Source organism: Amblyraja radiata, chromosome 12 (assembly GCF_010909765.2).
Source record: "Amblyraja radiata isolate CabotCenter1 chromosome 12, sAmbRad1.1.pri, whole genome shotgun sequence".
NCBI classification, from domain to species: domain Eukaryota; kingdom Metazoa; phylum Chordata; class Chondrichthyes; order Rajiformes; family Rajidae; genus Amblyraja; species Amblyraja radiata.
Window position 1 is genome coordinate 60559879 of NC_045967.1, and position 18102 is coordinate 60577980.

General features: G+C 48.5%; 1 long non-coding RNA gene across 1 annotated transcript; it reads right to left on the reverse strand.

The window, feature by feature from the left end:
* Positions 1-548: 548 nt before the first annotated feature.
* Positions 549-16481, reverse strand: LOC116979284. The gene is made up of 2 exons (XR_004413671.1): positions 16433-16481; positions 549-726 (listed from the first exon to the last, which is right to left on the reverse strand). It is a non-coding gene; the product is annotated as an uncharacterized LOC116979284 (long non-coding RNA).
* Between the last annotated feature and the right edge of the window lie 1621 nt (positions 16482-18102).

Here is an 18102-nt window from a genome sequence, read left to right on the forward strand (position 1 = left end):
CCCCCCACCGGGTTGACTCTTCCCGGTTGGGCTGAAGACTCAGCCTTTGTCAGTGTTTCTCTGAACCTTTCCGTGGCCTACACGGTACTAGGCCCTCACCTGATGTCTGTGGCTGCTACTGGGCTGGCCGTGGGCTACACGGCCCTCTTGTCGGTGGCTTCTCTGGACCTGTCTGTGGCCTTCACGGTACTAGGCCCCCACCCGATGTCTGTGGCTGCTGCTTGGGCTTGGCTGTGGGCTGCACAGCCCTGGATACATTCCAGGTAAGCTGACACCGTGCTTGGTGACCCTCACTGCCCCTGCTTGTTTTCCTAGCTCTTCCCTGAGCTATTGCTTCCCGTTCCTACCTTTTTTCTTTTTGGCACCAATTCAAAACCATTTGGCTTGGTGCTGTCCCACTTGTTTCCAAATACTACTTCTATTTTTAACTTTTGTTTTCGATTCTTCTTGCTGGCCTTGTTCTTATCTTCGTTCTTTTATCCTCGTCACCAATTGTTGTGTATTCGGATGCTTTGAACAGTCTTGAATAAAGGCTCGGACACGGAAGGAATCATACAAGCTTCTTTACTGCAGGACGCCACCTCCAGTCTCCCCCTGCTCATGCGTACTTGCCCAAGACATCACAAGATACCAATTACTTATCCTAATTATCCCATACCTAACACTCCTCCCCCTTTAACTTGGAGGCAGGTAATACCTTTTCTATTACATACACTGCACTCCTCCCTTTTTAAGTCCATTTCACCTGTACGGCATATGCTCTTTTCCTACTATTGTGCGCTTGTGATTTTAATTTAGCATTAGTCCTTTCATTACAGTTTGACTTGACACCTCCCACTCGATCTTCCAATGGAACCACTTGTGAGATCGACGCTTTAAAGTCAAACTTTGAAGTCTAGGTTTGAACTTGGTCTCCTGATGCATTGCTTTCTTGTTCTTCTACTGGAAGTAAGACAACCAGCCGCCTAACATCCCTGTGAACAACCATGGCTTGGATCCTCTCCTTCCCCTGAGTGGAATGCCTTGCCCTTCCTTTCAAAGCCTTTGTCAGAGGAATGGAGTAACTTGGGAAGATCCGTACATTAACGTCTCTCACGATGCCTTTGCGGTCTGGTTTGGAGCTGGTGACTCTGCCCAGCTTGAATTGCCCCCTGGGTGCATTTTGGTCACTTAACCAGACAATGTCTCCGGTAGTGACATTTCTCTGAGTGGTGTGCCACTTGCTCCTTATAAACAAGTTAGGACCAGCGAGTTGGCTCCAGCTCTTCCAAAACTTGTTCACCTCTGACTGCATTGTTCTAAGTCTTTTGATGGGGTAGCTGGAAAAGTCAAAAGTCTTAATGTCTCTGCACTGAGATGCTCGGCCAAGCAGAAGAGTATTTGGTGTGATGTACTGAACGTCGTTGTGTACGTGGTAGGGTCCAAAGAGGTCTACTGTTATAAACTCAAAAGGAGCAGCAGGTTCAGTTCTTTCAGGCGGCAGATCACTCATTACTTGTTGACATTTCTTTGCCTTTGCTTTCTTGCAGATTATGCAGTGATCAACGACTTTTTGAGCAATTCTCCTTCCTTTTATGACCCAAGCCTTTCCTCTCATTTTAAGCAAGGTCCCAGCCACTCCGTCATGACTCTCCCTGTGAGCCTCCCGAGCTAGCAGCATGGACACCCAGGCCTCAACGGGCAGAATGGGAACAGCAACTTTATCCTCTTCAAAGCTCTGCACTCTGCCACCACAAACCATCAGCCCAGAATCTTGGTCTTTATAGGCTACCAGTCGATCTGTTGTGGTGCTTGGGAAAGTTGTGCCCAATTGCGCAGCACAAAAAATGTCTTTTAGAGCATTTTCTCGTTCTCTTACTGTAATGACTCCTGTCAAAGAGATGGCCTCCCACTTTGGATCGTTTAGGGCTTTGTTCTTGCCAAGAAACCTCTTCGCTGCTCTCCAAATCCATGCGACTGTCTTGATCAGTCGAGTTAGAATGCTGAACCGCTTGACATCAACAAGGTTCTGAATAGCTGACCCTGCAGGTGGTCTCTTTGGGCTTGTTGGTTCCGGTTCTTGTTTCTCTACTTTGCCTCTTGATAGTGCTGCAACAAAAGCTTTCTTCTGTAACTTGTTGATGTTCTCTCTGGCAGTGGCAGCCAGTTCTTTAGCTGATTTTATTGGCCACTCACTCACAGGCAACACCAGGAACTTCGGTCCATTTTGCCACTCCGAATACTGATCAAGGTCTTGAGGGCTGGCACCTCTGGTGATTACATCAGCGATGTTTTGTGGGCCAGGAATCCACCGCCAGTCCTGAATGTTGGTGCTTGTTTGAATCTCTCCAATCCGATTGGCGAAGAATGTCTGAAATCCGTAGCTTTCCCGCTGTATTGCACCAAGGATTGTTTGGCTATCCACAAGATGATACCACTTCTCCACTTGAATTCGACTGTGTAGCTCGAAATACTTCCTCAAGCGTGAGGCGAACACTGCTCCGCACAACTCTGCTTTAACAGCATCTCCTCTGTGGTCCAAGGGAGTTAACTTGGCCTTGGATTCCACAAATCTGACAATTGGGCCATGGTCTGAATCCCATCTCAGGTACATCACCGCCCCGTAGGTGTGTTCACTTCCGTCAGAAAAGGTGATTCCCAAGGGTTCAGTTGCGGAGCAAGAGGGAGTCAGTGCCCTGACGAACTTGACTTTTCCAAGTTGTACATACTCGTCAAAGAGCTTAATTGCATCCTCCCTGAGTCCATCTGAGAGTGCCATGTCCCATGTGTCTCTGACCGAACAGCTTCCCTCTTTTGCTTCTTGGAAAGCTCTGCGTACTAGAATCGCTCCCTTTTGCTTAACAGGAGCCACTATGCCGACGGGGTCATATAACCCTGCTACCTGGCTGAGAAGCTCTCTTCTTGTTAGGGGATTTGGCATCTGTTTTGATTTGCTCTTGTAGAAGGCCTTGACCAAGCCGCATCTTTTTCTTTCTCTTGGAGAAATTGATTCCCACCATAACGTGGAGCATGTCCTCTTCAACAATGTAGCCCAGACCAAGTGCCTTGATATCATCATCATGCATTTGGTTTGGTAGGATCATGGTTTTTGTTTTGCTTTTCTTTAAAGCATCATTGTCCTCCTTCCTCCCACTTTGGCCAGACAGAACCCAAGGCTTGAGCTCAAACCCACCAGCTTTCAGGATTTGTTCCACATTTACTGTGATGATTCTCAACTGGTCAAGGCTGTTGTGAGATGTGAGGATGTCGTCAACATAGCTGTCTTTCTGGAGTACTTGCTGCTCATCCTTGAGGTGGGTAAAAGAAGGAAGATTAGCAGTCTCACTCATTGCCAACTGTGCAATGCACCCCGTAGGTTTGTCTCCGATGTTCACTCTTGTGATAGCATACTCTCCCAGCTCCTCGTCCTCGGAATCTCGCCAGAGGAATCTGTGTAAGTGTACTTCACGGTCCTCCAACCAGGCTGAGTTATACATCTTCTTTGTCTCCCAGAGCAGCATAGATTCCACCTCTGAATCTGAGGAGGACGGCGTGAATTTGGTTGAGGACGTCTGGACCTTTCATCAGCAAATCATTTAAGCTGACACCATTGCACTTTTGGCTGCTGTTCCACACTAGTCTCACTGGGGTTGTGACAGAGTGGGGGTTTGGAGCAATAAGGTGACTCACATACCACACTGGTCCCTTCCAGTTTGCAATCATGTCTTCAGACAATTTGATTGCAGCCTTTCGGTCCACCATGTCGTGCACCTGAGCTGTGTAGGCACTTTTCCATTCAGGTTCTCTGGATAGCTGCCTCTCCGTCCTGAGAAATGTGGCTTCCACTGTCCTTTTATTATTTGGTAGAGAAGCTGGGTCTTCCAACCAAGGATAGCTAGCATGCCAATGTGGGTCTTTACTGTGACGGTCTCCTGTTACGTAGGTGAGGCCTTCCCTTACCACTTCGAGCTCTCTCTCTTCAGCAAGAGTCATTTCTTTTCCGCCTGGCTGGCAGTTTCCACAGCGGCAACCCCCGCACTTTGGCTCGCATGCTGCTCCAATGCTATCCCACTTCCACCAATCCAAGAAGTCCCGATTGGCGGTTGATGTACGTGACTTCTGGACTTTGACGGCGACCTGTCCGTTTGGCGAAAGTTCCTCAGGGACTGGGGCAGTGAGCTCCTCATACTTTAAAGCAGCTGCTCTCATTGATCTTGCGAAGTGTGTTTTGGACATGTGGGCTGACATGGTAAGCTCCTCAAACAGCTCAGGATGACAGCCTCCAACAGTCTTTCCCAGTGGTCCACCCCACAGAATGAGATCTCCAACGGTTCTAATCCTCTGAGGTGCTAGCTGACCTTCTCTATGGCTTATGAGCAAATGTATCTCTTTTGGTCTCACAAGTTCCTCAAGTGGGACGTCTGGAAAGAACATTTGCAGCTGCTGTGTTGTCACATGTTTGTGAACATCTGCAATGCTATCCAATCCATAACAAACTAACTGGTGCGACTTGAGTGTGCCCTTGGGAGACTTCACTCGGATCTTTAGAAGGTAGCGCCTCGTCTCTACATGGACCTTCATCCCCCCAACTCCATGGACGATAAGCGTGATGTCTTCACTCCTAAGGTTCAGTCTACTCGCAGCCTTGTGAGTTATGTAGTTGGTATCTGAAGCCAAGTCAATTAATGTCCCAACCTTTTGTCCAGCATTTGCTACGACCTCCAGAAGCATCATAATCACTGGATGCTCTTGCAGTCCACCTTCCTTTAGGAGGCTTGGCTGATGCTTTGCAGTGTTGAAGGCTCTTGATGCAGTGTTGGAGAACACACCTCGGCATTGTTTTGCCAACTCTGGTGGAAGTTTGCTGAAAAACTCCTCTTGGTCCACTGTATATTTCTTCTTGCCTTTATCTTCCTCTGGACCAAATTTACTCCTTCTCTGATCCACATTGCTTTTCCTCATCTCATAATTGGGGCACGGATAATAATGATGCTCAGGAGTCTGTTCATCCTTGCAGATTTGATTTTTACACAGATATGCAGGTTTGCAGTATGAACCATCATCATGAAGGAGGCGCTGTCCTGAACGGCTGCCTGTCCTGCAGCTGTCCGTTTTTTCCCCTTCTTTTTTATTATTTTTAGTACGTTAAATGTACAGTCAGGGGGTCTAAATCTTTTATGTGTGGGGGGTGGTGGGGGGGAAGGGGGAAACTGCTTTTCTAAGTCCCTACCTGGTCGGAGGGGTTGCCTTCCTCCGAGCAGCGTCTTCGACCTGTCCTCGCGGCCTACCAGCGGGTCCTGGAGCGACGTTTCCCTGAGGGGACCTGGCCAGAACATCGGCTTTGGCGGCAGTGCAGCGCTGGAGCGCTATTGCGGAGCGGGCGATGCCTTTCCTGGGTCGCCGCGCTGGGACTCCAGTATGCTGGGACCGCCGAGGAAAACATCGTGGAGCCGCGGTTCTGCGGAGCGGCCAGCTGCGACGTTTGAACTTTTTTGAACTTACATCTCGCCGAGATCACCAGTGTGCGGAGCTCCGTCTGGCGTGGTCTGGTGGCTTGGAAGCCGCAGGCTCCGGTGGGAAGGCGGTCGTTCCTGGCACCCCAAGCTGCTGGGGGTTCTCCCGACGCCGGAGTACCATCACCCGGCGAGAACATCGGGCGCCGTGGCGGCGACTGTGGAGGCCTCAATAGGCCCAACTATGGGTGGACAAGAGGATGGGGACTGGACTTTGTGCCTTCCCCCACAGTGGGAATCACTGTGGAGGGATGTTTTGGTGTTGAATTCCTTTATGAATACTGTGTTGTATTTTTATTAGTGTGCTGCATGGACATCAGAATTTCCCCTGAATAAGGGGATTAATAAAGTATTTATCTATCTATCTATCTATCTGAACTTCAAGATACTTTTTGCATGCTCCCAACTTCTTTACTGCAGCCTTTTCTCTGTCAGCTTTAGCCCTCGAAACTGCTTGCAGAAGTACAGCTTCCTTTTATGCTTTACGTCACCACAGACTACACAACTTGTGTGGTCATTTCCTGACTTGGTAGACTTGGTTCTGGCATGTCTTGGTTCAGACCGAGTTTCCTTTCTACTCGGCTCCTCGTCCCTCAGTTGCTCGAGCTGTTCGTATATGCTCTCCTGCTCTTTGAGAAATGACAAGAAACTGTCAAACCGTTTCTCTGGTGCCACAGCATTCCTCTTGTCAGCTACATAAACCAGCCATTCCTTTTTGAGGGTTTCTGGAAGCTTGGTTTCAATTGATTTTGTCATCAGTGGATTTTTAATAGCGCCTGTGTCTCTGAGATCGCTCAAGTCCTTAAGCGCCTTTTCCACAGCTTGAATTAATTCCACTATTTTACGTGGCTGATGTCCTCTGACAGGTGGGATTCTCTGAAGCTCCTCCACTATCTCAATAGCAATAGCTGTTTGATTTCCAAACCGGTTCTCTAGGACACGAAAGATATCATCTGCAGTGTTATAACTTGTGAGGCGGAGGTCTCTTGTAATTTTGTCTTCCAGACTGTCTAGCAATTGAACCTTCTTCACCTCATTTGATCCAGTGGGTTCACCTTGCTTTTGCAGTACTTCCCAATCCTTCCTCCATCTATAAAAGTCACGCTTGTTTCCAGTAAACTTAGGAAGGGCCGTGGGTCTCAGTCTGATGGCTGGTGAAGGATAATTGAAAGCATTCGCCGCTTGTGCTAATCCTTCAGCGTCCTTCTTTATTCTTGCCTGTATGAAGTCAGCCTTCCTGGAAACCAGCTTGGGGACGAGAAGCTCGAGTGTTCTTAGGTGTTTCTGGAAGCTCTCTTGCTCATCCAGAGGGACCCAACGTTTCCACCGACTGTATGTCTCCTTTGCAGTCTCTACCAGTTTGTGCAGGTGGTTAAGCATGAATTCATATGCTTCTTGGTTGTTATTTGATGGTGCGGTGGCAGCAGCAAGTTCACATGCACCATCTGCTGTCTGTAGTGAGGTGGATAATTCAACATTTCCAAAGTTTGCCCATAGAGTGTCCTGGGTGAGCCCTTTGACCTCTTTTAGTTTTGACTCACACTCCTTTGCAGTCTTTGCCAGGTCGGCTTTTTGCTGTTCAGTTAACACAGTTTCCTCATCTGCGTCCAGCTCCGCCTCCAGCTCTGCAATGAGTCCAGTCTCCGCATCATCATTGGCTTCCATGACTTTTTCGGCCTCCTGCATGAGTTTGTTGAAATTGTTCCTGAGCTCCTCTTCAGACATTTCTTTATGGTCCCTAATGATGCTGTTAACAAGGCGAGAGAATGCCCGTTTTGCTGTTGTCCTCTCCACCTTGAGATGCTCAGCTGACTTTCCAGTAACTTCATCAGCCATGATTTATCTTGACTTAACTGTCTCTTTTCCAGGTTTCCAGATCTCCTGGTCACAGCAGTTTTTCACTGCCAAATCTTCTAATGTTTTTCTGCAGATTCCCCGCTTGAAAGGGATCTGATTCATCCACCCCGAAATGATGAACTGGATTTCACTCAATGACCAAACACTGTGGAGTAGAAGGAGTGGGTGACGTTCCGGCTTGAGACCTTCCTTTGGACATGAGAAAGGGAAATGGTGATGTGGAGAGATTTTGAACAAATGAATCAAAGATATGCAAAAAAATGTCTGAAGAAGGGTTTCGGCCCGAAACGTTGCCTATCTCCTTCGCTCCATAGATGCTGCTGCACCCGCTGAGTTTCTCCAGCATTTTTGTCTACCTTTGATTTTCCAGCATCTGCAGTTCCTTCTTAAACACATGAAACAAGCCTTCGTTGGCTGTGGGCTAGGTGAAAATGAGTTAAAGACAATGAGACTCACTGCTGTAGCTTTGGGAGCAACAACAACAGCAGCAGCAGGAGGAGATTAGCAAGAGATACGACTGATTGGCTCTAGCCCAAGTGGGAGGATAGAAGTGAAAACAGTTTAAGTACAGGTCAAGGACAGGCAGACTTGACTCAGAACTGCTGTAGCTTTGGGAGCAGCGGCAGCGGCAGCAGCGGCGGCGGCGGCGGCGGCGGCGGCGGCGGCGGCGGCGGCGGCGGCGGCGGCGGCGGCGGCAGCAGCAGCAGCAGCTGCTTAGCAAGAGATTAGCAAGAGATACGACTGATTGGCTCTAGCCCAAGTGGGAGGAGAGAAGTGAAAACAGTTTAAGTACAGGTCAAGGACAGGCAGACTTGACTCAGAACTGCTGTAGCTTTGGGAGCAACAACAGCAGCAGCAGGAGGAGTTAGCAAGAGATACGACTGATTGGCTCTAGCCAAGTGGGAGGAGAGAAGTGGATCAGTGCTGGGAAAACAGCTGAAAACTGAGGAATTTGGTTTGTAAATTGGTAAATCAGGCAATTTATCAGTCAATTTAAGTAAGACTGCTCTTAGGGAGCGGCAGTGAGGGAAGTGCCCTGTGAGGGAAGTGCCCTGTGAGGGAAGTGCCCTGTGAGGGAAGTGTGAGTCTTTGGCTCGAGTGCAGCAGGCAGTGAAGAAAGCGAATGGTATGTTAGCTTTCATAGCAAAAGGATTTGAGTATAGGAGCAGGGAGGTTCTACTGCAGTTGTACAGGGTCTTGGTGAGACCACACCTGGAGTATTGCGTACAGTTTTGGTCTCCAAATCTGAGGAAAGACATTATTGCCATAGAGGGAGTGCAGAGAAGGTTCACCAGACTGATTCCTGGGATGTCAGGACTGTCTTATGAAGAAAGACTGGATAGACTTGGTTTATACTCTCTAGAATTTAGGAGATTGAGAGGGGATCTTATAGAAACTTACAAAATTCTTAAGGGGTTGGACAGGCTAGATGCAGGAAGATTGCTCCCGATGTTGGGGAAGTCCAGGACAAGGGGTCACAGCTTGAGGATAAGGGGGAAATCCTTTAAAACCGAGATGAGAAGAACTTTTTTCACACAGAGAGTGGTGAATCTCTGGAACTCTCTGCCACAGAGGGTAGTCGAGGCCAGTTCATTGGCTATATTTAAGAGGGAGTTAGATGTGGCCCTGGTGGCTAAGGGGATCAGAGGGTATGGAGAGAAGGCAGGTACGGGATACTGAGTTGGATGATCAGCCATGATCATATTGAATGGCGGTGCAGGCTCGAAGGGCCGAATGGCCTACTCCTGCACCTAATTTCTATGTTTCTATGTTTCTATGAGAGTCTTCGGAGAGGAGGCTGAGGAGAGGAGACTACGCAAAACACTGCAGAGGGAGAGACGAAAGAAGGAGATGTCAGGCAAGCTGATTCAGTGTGATGCTTGCAGTATGTGGGAGGTCAAGGACACCGCTAGTGCCTCTGGCTGCTACAAATGCGAAAAGTGCATCCAGGTAGAGCTCCTAAAGGGCCGTGTTGGGGAACTGGAGAAGCAAGTGGATGACCTCCGGTTTGTCCGAGAAACGGAGTCGTTCCTCGACAAGTCCTACAGTACGATTGTTACACCTAAGGTACTGGAAGAGAGAAGGTGGGAGACAGTGAGAACGGGAGGGAAGCATGGAATGCCAACGTCCCCGGGGGTTGTACCTCTTGTGAACAGGTTCACCCACTTAGAAGCTGTCGGGACAGAAGAGGTGTTTACACTGGGCGGCGGACTGGCTTGTGATGCGAATAGGGCTGTTGAGCCAAAACCAAAAAGGCCTAAGGCAGGCAACGCCATTGTAGTAGGAGACTCCATTGTGAGAGGTACGGACAGGGGTTTCTGTGGCAACAGACGGGATGCGAGGATGGTGTGCTGCCTTCCTGGTGCCAGGATCCAAGATGTCACGGACAGAGTGCAGAAAATCCTCAAGGGCGAAGGTGAACATCCGGAAGTGGTAGTGCATGTCGGCACAAACGATGTCGGAAAGAAGGGGATGAATATTCTGCAGCGTGACTTTAGCGAGCTCGGAAAAATGCTGAAAAGCAGGTCCTCCAGGGTTGTTATCTCCGGTTTGCTTCCAGTTCCTCGTGCTGGCGAGAGCAGGAACAGGGAGTTACGGGACCTGAACGTGTGGCTGAGGAACTGGTGCACGGGGCAGGGATTTAGATTCTTAGATCACTGGGATCTGTTTTGGGGTAAGGGGGAACTGTACAAAAGGGATGGATTGCATCTTAACAGGTGTGGGACCAGCATTCTGGCAGGCAGGTTTGCCACTGCTACACGGGTGGTTTTAAACTGAATAAGGGGGGTGGGGTGTCGAATGGGCTAGTGGAGGATGGAGTTAAAGGGAAAGGGTTTCTTAAATGTGTGAGCGTAGAGACAGAGGGGTGTAAAATGAGGGTAGAAGCAATAGGTAGCAAGGTGAAAAGTAAAAGTGGCAGGCCGGAAAATCCAGGGCAAAAATCAAAAAGGGCCACTTTTCAACAAAATTGTATAAGGGGTAAGAGTGTTGTAAAAACAAGCCTGAAGGCTTTGTGTCTCAATGCAAGGAGCATTCGTAATAAGGTAGATGAGTTGAATGTGCAGATAGCTATTAATGACTATGATATAGTTGGGATCACGGAGACATGGCTCCAGGGTGACCAAGGCTGGGAGCTGAACATCCAGGGATATTCAATATTCAGGAGAGATAGAGAGAAAGGAAAAGGAGTTGGGGTAGCGTTGCTGATTAGAGAGGAGATTAACGCAATGGAAAGGAAGGACATTAGTTTGCAGGATGTGGAATCGGTATGGGTAGAGCTGCGAACCACTAAGGGGCAGAAAACGCTGGTGGGTGTTGTGTACAGGCCACCTAACAGTAGTAGTGAAGTTGGAGATGGTATCAAACAGGAAATTAGAAATGAGTGCGACAAAGGCAAAACCGTTATAATGGGTGACTTCAATCTACATATAGATTGGGTGAATCAAATTGGCAGGGGTGCTGAGGAAGAAGATTTTTTGGAATGTATGCGGGATAGTTATCTAAATCAACATGTAGAGGAACCAACGAGAGAGCAGGCTATTTTAGACTGGGTATTGAGTAATGAGGAAGGGTTAGTTAGCAGTCTTGTTGTACGTGCCCCCTTGGGCAAGAGTGACCATAATATGGTTGAGTTCTTCATTAGGATGGAGAGTGACATTGTTAATTCAGAAACAATGGTTCTGAACTTAAAGAAAGGTAACTTTGAGGGTATGAGACGTGAATTGGCCAAGATTGACTGGCAATTAATTCTAAAAGGGTTGACAGTGGATATGCAATGGAAGACATTTAAAGACTGCATGGATGAACTACAAAAATTGTTCATCCCAGTTTGGCAAAAGAATAAATCAGGGAAGGTAGTGCATCCGTGGATAACAAGGGAAATCAGGGATAGTATCAAAGCGAAGGATGATGCGTACAAATTAGCCAGAAAAAGCAGCATACCGGAGGACTGGGAGAAATTCAGAGACCAGCAGAGGAGGACAAAGGGCTTAATTAGGAAAGGAAAAATAGATTATGAAAGAAAACTGGCAGGGAACATAAAAACTGACTGCAAAAGTTTTTATAGATATGTGAAAAGAAAGAGATTAGTTAAAACAAATGTAGGTCCCTTGCAGTCAGAAACGGGTGAGTTGATCATGGGGAACAAGGATATGGCGGACCAATTGAATAACTACTTTGGTTCCGTCTTCACTAAGGAAGACATAAATAATCTGCCGGAAATAGCAGGGGACCGCGGGTCAAAGGAGTTGGAGGAATTGAGTGAAATCCAGGTTAGCCGGGAAGTGGTGTTGGGTAAATTAAATGGATTAAAGGCCGATAAATCCCCAGGGCCAGATAGGCTGCATCCCAGAGTACTTAAGGAAGTAGCTCCAGAAATAGTGGATGCATTAGTAATAATCTTTCAAAACTCTTTAGATTCTGGAGTAGTTCCTGAGGATTGGCGGGTAGCAAACGTAACCCCACTTTTTAAGAAGGGAGGGAGAGAGAAAACGGGGAATTACAGACCAGTTAGTCTAACATCGGTAGTGGGGAAACTGCTAGAGTCAGTTATTAAAGATGGGATAGCAGCACATTTGGAAAGTGGTGAAATCATTGGACAAAGTCAGCATGGATTTACAAAAGGTAAATCATGTCTGACGAATCTTATAGAATTTTTCGAGGATGTAACTAGTAGCGTGGATAGGGGAGAACCAGTGGATGTGGTGTATCTGGACTTCCAGAAGGCTTTCGACAAGGTCCCACATAAGAGATTAGTTTACAAACTTAAAGCACACGGCATTGGGGGTTCAGTATTGATGTGGATAGAGAACTGGCTGGCAAACAGGAAGCAAAGAGTAGGAGTAAACGGGTCCTTTTCACAATGGCAGGCAGTGACTAGTGGGGTACCGCAAGGCTCAGTGCTGGGACCCCAGCTATTTACAATATATATCAATGATCTGGATGAGGGAATTGAAGGCAATATCTCCAAGTTTGCGGATGACACTAAGCTGGGGGGCAGTGTTAGCTGTGAGGAGGATGCTAGGAGACTGCAAGGTGACTTGGATAGGCTGGGTGAGTGGGCAAATGTTTGGCAGATGCAGTATAATGTGGATAAATGTGAGGTTATCCATTTTGGTGGCAAAAACAGGAAAGCAGACTATTATCTAAATGGTGGCCGACTAGGAAAAGGGGAGATGCAGCGAGACCTGGGGGTCATGGTACACCAGTCATTGAAAGTGGGCATGCAGGTGCAGCAGGCAGTGAAGAAAGCGAATGGTATGTTAGCTTTCATAGCAAAAGGATTTGAGTATAGGAGCAGCGAGGTTCTACTGCAGTTGTACAGGGTCTTGGTGAGACCACACCTGGAGTATTGCGTACAGTTTTGGTCTCCAAATCTGAGGAAGGACATTATTGCCATAGAGGGAGTGCAGAGAAGGTTCACCAGACTGATTCCTGGGATGTCAGGACTGTCTTATGAAGAAAGACTGGATAGACTTGGTTTATACTCTCTAGAATTTAGGAGATTGAGAGGGGATCTTATAGAAACTTACAAAATTCTTAAGGGGTTGGACAGGCTAGATGCAGGAAGATTGCTCCCGATGTTGGGGAAGTCCAGGACAAGGGGTCACAGCTTAAGGATAAGGGGGAAATCCTTTAAAACCGAGATGAGAAGAACTTTTTTCACACAGAGAGTGGTGAATCTCTGGAACTCCCTGCCACAGAGGGTAGTCGAGGCCAGTTCATTGGCTATATTTAAGAGGGAGTTAGATGTGGCCCTTGTGGCTAAGGGGATCAGAGGGTATGGAGAGAAGGCAGGTACGGGATACTGAGTTGGATGATCAGCCATGATCATATTGAATGGCGGTGCAGGCTCGAAGGGCCGAATGGCCTACTCCTGCACCTAATTTCTATGTTTCTATGTTTCTAACAAGATGACTTTGAAGCTGGTACGACTTGGGTGGGGGAGAGATGTAGAGAGAGGAGATATAGAGTGATATAGAACAGATGAATGAAACATATTTCTATATCTCTCCACATCACCGTACATATCTCTCGTTTCCCTCTCCGCTGAATCAGTTTCAAGAAGGGTCTCAACCCGTTCCTTCTTTCCAGAGATGGTGCCTGTCCCGCTGAGTTACTCCAGCACTTTGTGGCGTATGTTCGGTGTAAACCAGCATCTGCAGTTCCTTCCTGCACTTGGCGTCCAGCTGTCCCGGGGGGTGGTACCGTTTTTAGGCGATGGTACAGTTTTTGTTCCTGCCCTCCCTCTTCCTCTCAGCCTTGCCCCTCGATGCGGGCGTGGCGCTGGCTGCGGGGACCGTCGGTCTGCGCGTCTCTCTGGCGTAGCGCCGGACGCTGCCGGCAACGGGCCGCGGGATGGGCTGCCCGAGGAAGTACCCGTCCTCTTCCGACTCCGAGGAGGATGAGGACGAAGTGGAGGAGCAGGAGGAGGAGGTGCAGCACGCCGGCTCATCACCGCAGCCAGACGCTACTGTACCCCGGGGCGAGACGGCGCTCTGCCAAACCTCGCCCCTCCCCTGCCCGTGTCCGTGCGTGGGCTCGGCCCGGTCTAGACGGCGTTGGCCGGGACCCTCGGAGATGGTGTGGAGGGCTTCGTCGGAACACGACCTGTGGACCCTCCTCCGCGGCTGGGGGTCTCGCCGGTGCCGGTACACCTTGCGTCGTGTCTGTTCGCTCATGGGCAGCTGGTGCCAGCGGGACCCCTCCGCCGGCTTGGAGACCACCGTCGCAGAAGGTGATCTTCTGGGGTCTGGTGTGGGCGGCCACTCGGCCCAGCGGAGACTCCTCCTGCCCGCCAAACCTCCTCCTTTGCCAATCTCCCTCGATCTTCGCTCCTCCCTCGCTGCATCCTCCCCTCCGGGAGAAAGGCTTGAGAATTCCCGCGCTGGCCTGCACTCCTGGTTCCATCCCGGGCTCTCGGTCGGAAGGCCGGAGAGATTTGGCCGCCTTGTGTTCATTCACGGATCCTCGAAACAGACAGAAAAAAAAAAATGTTGATTAATTTTTTTTAAATTAGGTTGTTCTAAAACTTTTTTTTAAATGAGTTTGTTCTAAAACTTCACGACTATTTTACTCCCTGCTGCAGTGTGTGTGGGTTTAACAGACATTCTCAGAAACATATAAAAACAGGTGCAAGAGTAGGCCATTCGGCCCTTCGAGACAGCACCGCCATTCAATGTGATCATGGCTTATTGAAACATATAAGATTATTAAGAGCTTGGACATGCTAGAGGCAGGAAACATGACTTGGCCTCCACTGCCCTCTGTGGCAGGAAATTCCACATATTCACAACTCTCTGGGTGAAAACGTTTTTTCTCACCTCAGTCTTAAATGGCCTGCCCTTTATTCTAAGACTGTGGCCCCTGGTTCTGGACTCGCCCAACATTGGGAACATTTTTCCTGCATCTAGCTTGACCAGTCCTTTTATAATTGTATAATTTTATCATTTTATGTGTTAAAAGGCATCCTTGGGTCTACTCATTAACATCCCATCTCTGCAATATACCCCGTTAGTAGTTAAGTACATCAAGAGAGCTTTGATTTTGTGGACAGACGGAGTATATATATTCTCTCCGACAACTCATTGGGCTGCAAAGAGCAGGAAAGGGCGGTGCTGGCTCGAAGGGCCGAATGGCCTCCTCCTGCACCTATTTTCTAGGCCCCTCTGGGCAAAACTGCAAAGTTCCACACACATGTTGTTCCTCATCCATCCCGTTGGATAACACAGTGTCCCACTGTTCACGATGTTGAGGGAGTCCAGACCAGGGGTCACACACAGTTTGAGAGTAAGGGGTATCAGGCCATTTAAGACTGAGTTGAGGAAAAACAGAGAGCTGTGAATCTGTGGAATTCTCTGCCACGGAAGGCAGTGGGGGCCAATTCACTGGATGTTTTCAAGAGAGAGTTGGATTTAGTGTTTTGGGCTAACGGAATCAAGGGATACTATGGGCGCTGTCTGTACAGTGTTTGTACGTTCTTCCCATGACCTGCATGGGTTTTCTCCAAGATCTTAAGTTTCCTCCCACACTCCAAGGGCATACAGGTTTGTAGGTTAATTGGCTTGGTATAAATGTAACATTGCCCCAAGTGTGTGTAGGGTAGTGTTAGTGTGCGGGGATCGCTGGTCGGCGTGGACTCGGTGGGCCGAAGGGCCTGTTTCCGCGCTGTATCTCTAAACTAAACTAAACTAAACTAAACTATTTTGGCAGATTCAGCAATTAATTTACAGTTCCACTTGATTTATTACTTCAGCCATTACTTTGAAGGCATTTGGATGTTGTAGGTCTTAAGGTATTTACAGTTTAGTCTTTTAGCAGGTGAAACCGGCTGCCAATCGGGTGCTGTAGATAATCAGTCCTGCACGCCTTTGCTGGCGATCACGGCAGTTTTTAGGACAGTCTCTTAGATTATACTGCTCAAGTATTAGCCGCAAGTCAACTTCTCTCGCGTGCCTGTCCGCTTTTCTGTTCACAGTCGGGCTGACTCTGATCCCGACCGGGCTTTCTCTGTTTTCTCCCCCCACTGGGTTGACTGTTCCCGGCTGGGCTGAAGACTCCGCCTCTGTTGGTGGCTCTCTGGACCTGTCCGTGGCCTACACAGTACTAGGCCCTCACCTGACGTCTGTGGCTGCTGCTTGGGCTTGGCTGTGGGCTGCACGGCCCTGGATACATTCCAGGTAAGCTGACACCGTGCTTGGTGACCCTTACTGCCCCTGCTTGTTTTCCTAGCTCTTCCCTGAGCTATTGCTTCCCGTTCCTACCTTTTTTCTTTTTGGCGCCAACTCAAAACCATTTGGCTTGGTGCTGTTCCACTTGTTTCCAAATACTACTATTTTTAACTTTTGTTTTCGATTCTTCTTGCTGGCCTTGTTCTTATCTTCGTTCTTTTATCCTTGTCGCCAATTGTTGTGTATTCGGATGCTTTGAACAGTCTTGAATAAAGGCTCGGACACGGGAGGAATCATACAAGCTTCTTTACTGCAGGACGCCACCTCCAGTCTCCCCCTGCTCATGCGTACTTGCCCAAGACATCACAAGATACCAATTACTTATCCTAATTATCCCATACCTAACACTCCTACCCCTTTAACTTGGAGGCAGGTAACATCACTTCTATTACATACATAACACTCCTCCCCATTTTAACTTGGAGGCAGGTAATAACATTTCTATTACATACACTGCACTCCTCCCCTTTTAAGTCCATTTCACCTGTACGGTATATGCTCTTTTCCTACTATTGTGCGCTTGTGATTTTAATTTAGCATTAGTCCTTTCATTACAGTTTGACTTGACAGTGAGAGACATCTATTCTACTTCAGAATTCCAAAAATGAAGTGAAATGAAGGTAAAGAGAAGCGAGAGCTGAAGGGACAACAACAGCGAAAGTGCTTGGTGAACATTGGCCCGTGCAGATATCGAGATCGAAAATATTGGGAATTATAGCATTGCTCACTGCATTTCATCAACAGTAAGGCATTATTCGTGTTTTTTATTGATTCCTTTGCTATCTAAAAAGTTTCAGGTGTTAAATCTGGCTGTAAAATTTTAAAGTCGCCCATGGTTCTGAAGTGGGTTTTTACATGCAAAAAGAAAATGCTTAAGAAGCTAAATTTATCATTAAAAAAATCTCCAGATTTACGAGTGGTGTGTGGAAAAGTAAGTTTCCTATCATTAAGGTATTGAGAGGTATATTTTGGCAAATAATAAAATGTCCTGACAGCTTAAACACCCACTCTCTTTCAATAGGATATTGTCAATTTGCTGAGGTTGATTATGTCCAATTAACAGCTAAAAACTATGCTATTGCTTGACTTGCATCTGAGTAAAATGTAATTCAAAATCCACGTATGGCTTGTGATTTTTTTAAGGATACTGCCAGCCCATTAGCTGTGAGTGACTGAACTGCCAGCCCACCAGCCGTGAGTGACTGAACTGCCAGCCCACCACCCGTGACTAAGTGAACTGCCAGCCCACCAGCTGTAAGTGACTGAACTGCCAGCCCACCAGCTGTAAGTGACTGAACTGCCAGCCCACCAGCCATGGGGTCGGGTTTCTTTGTCGGGTCTCCGTTGTCGTTGGGGCTGCAACGAGGAGCGGCCTCCAACAGGAAAACCGGGGACTCCAGTGCCGTCACTCACCTCACCGTCGCGGAGCTGGCCGAGTCCAGAGCGGGTGGAGCTGTGGTGGACGCTGCTGCGGCCCGACCCCCGGAGATTCGGTGGCTGCAACTGCGGGTTTGGCGGACGGCACCGGGAGCCCGCGGGTCCCTGGAGGGAGACCGCTTTTCGGGGCTTCCGCAACGGCGACTTCTCCCGCCCGAGTTGCGGGGTTGAAGAGCTCCTGGAGCGGGGCCTTACAGCACCGCCCCGCGCGGCTTGGAATGGCTGCGGGCTGCGAGCGCACGCCGGGGGCTCTAACACCAAGACCCGGTGCGCGAACTTGCATCACCCGGCGTGGTTTAATGGCCACGGGACAATTCGCCATCGCCCGCCGGGGGCTTTGACTTTGACTCTGACATGGGGGGGAGAGTGCAGTGGAGAGAGAAGTTTTTTTGGCCTTCCATCACAGCAATGTGATGGATGTTTATGTAAAATATGTTGTGTCTTGGGTCTATTTGTTGTAATGTATGGCTGCAGAAACGGCATTTCGTTTGGACCTCACGGGGTCCAAATGACAATAAATTGAATTGTATTGTATTGTATTGTATTGTATGAGTGACTGCACTGCCAGCCCACCACCTGTGAGCTAG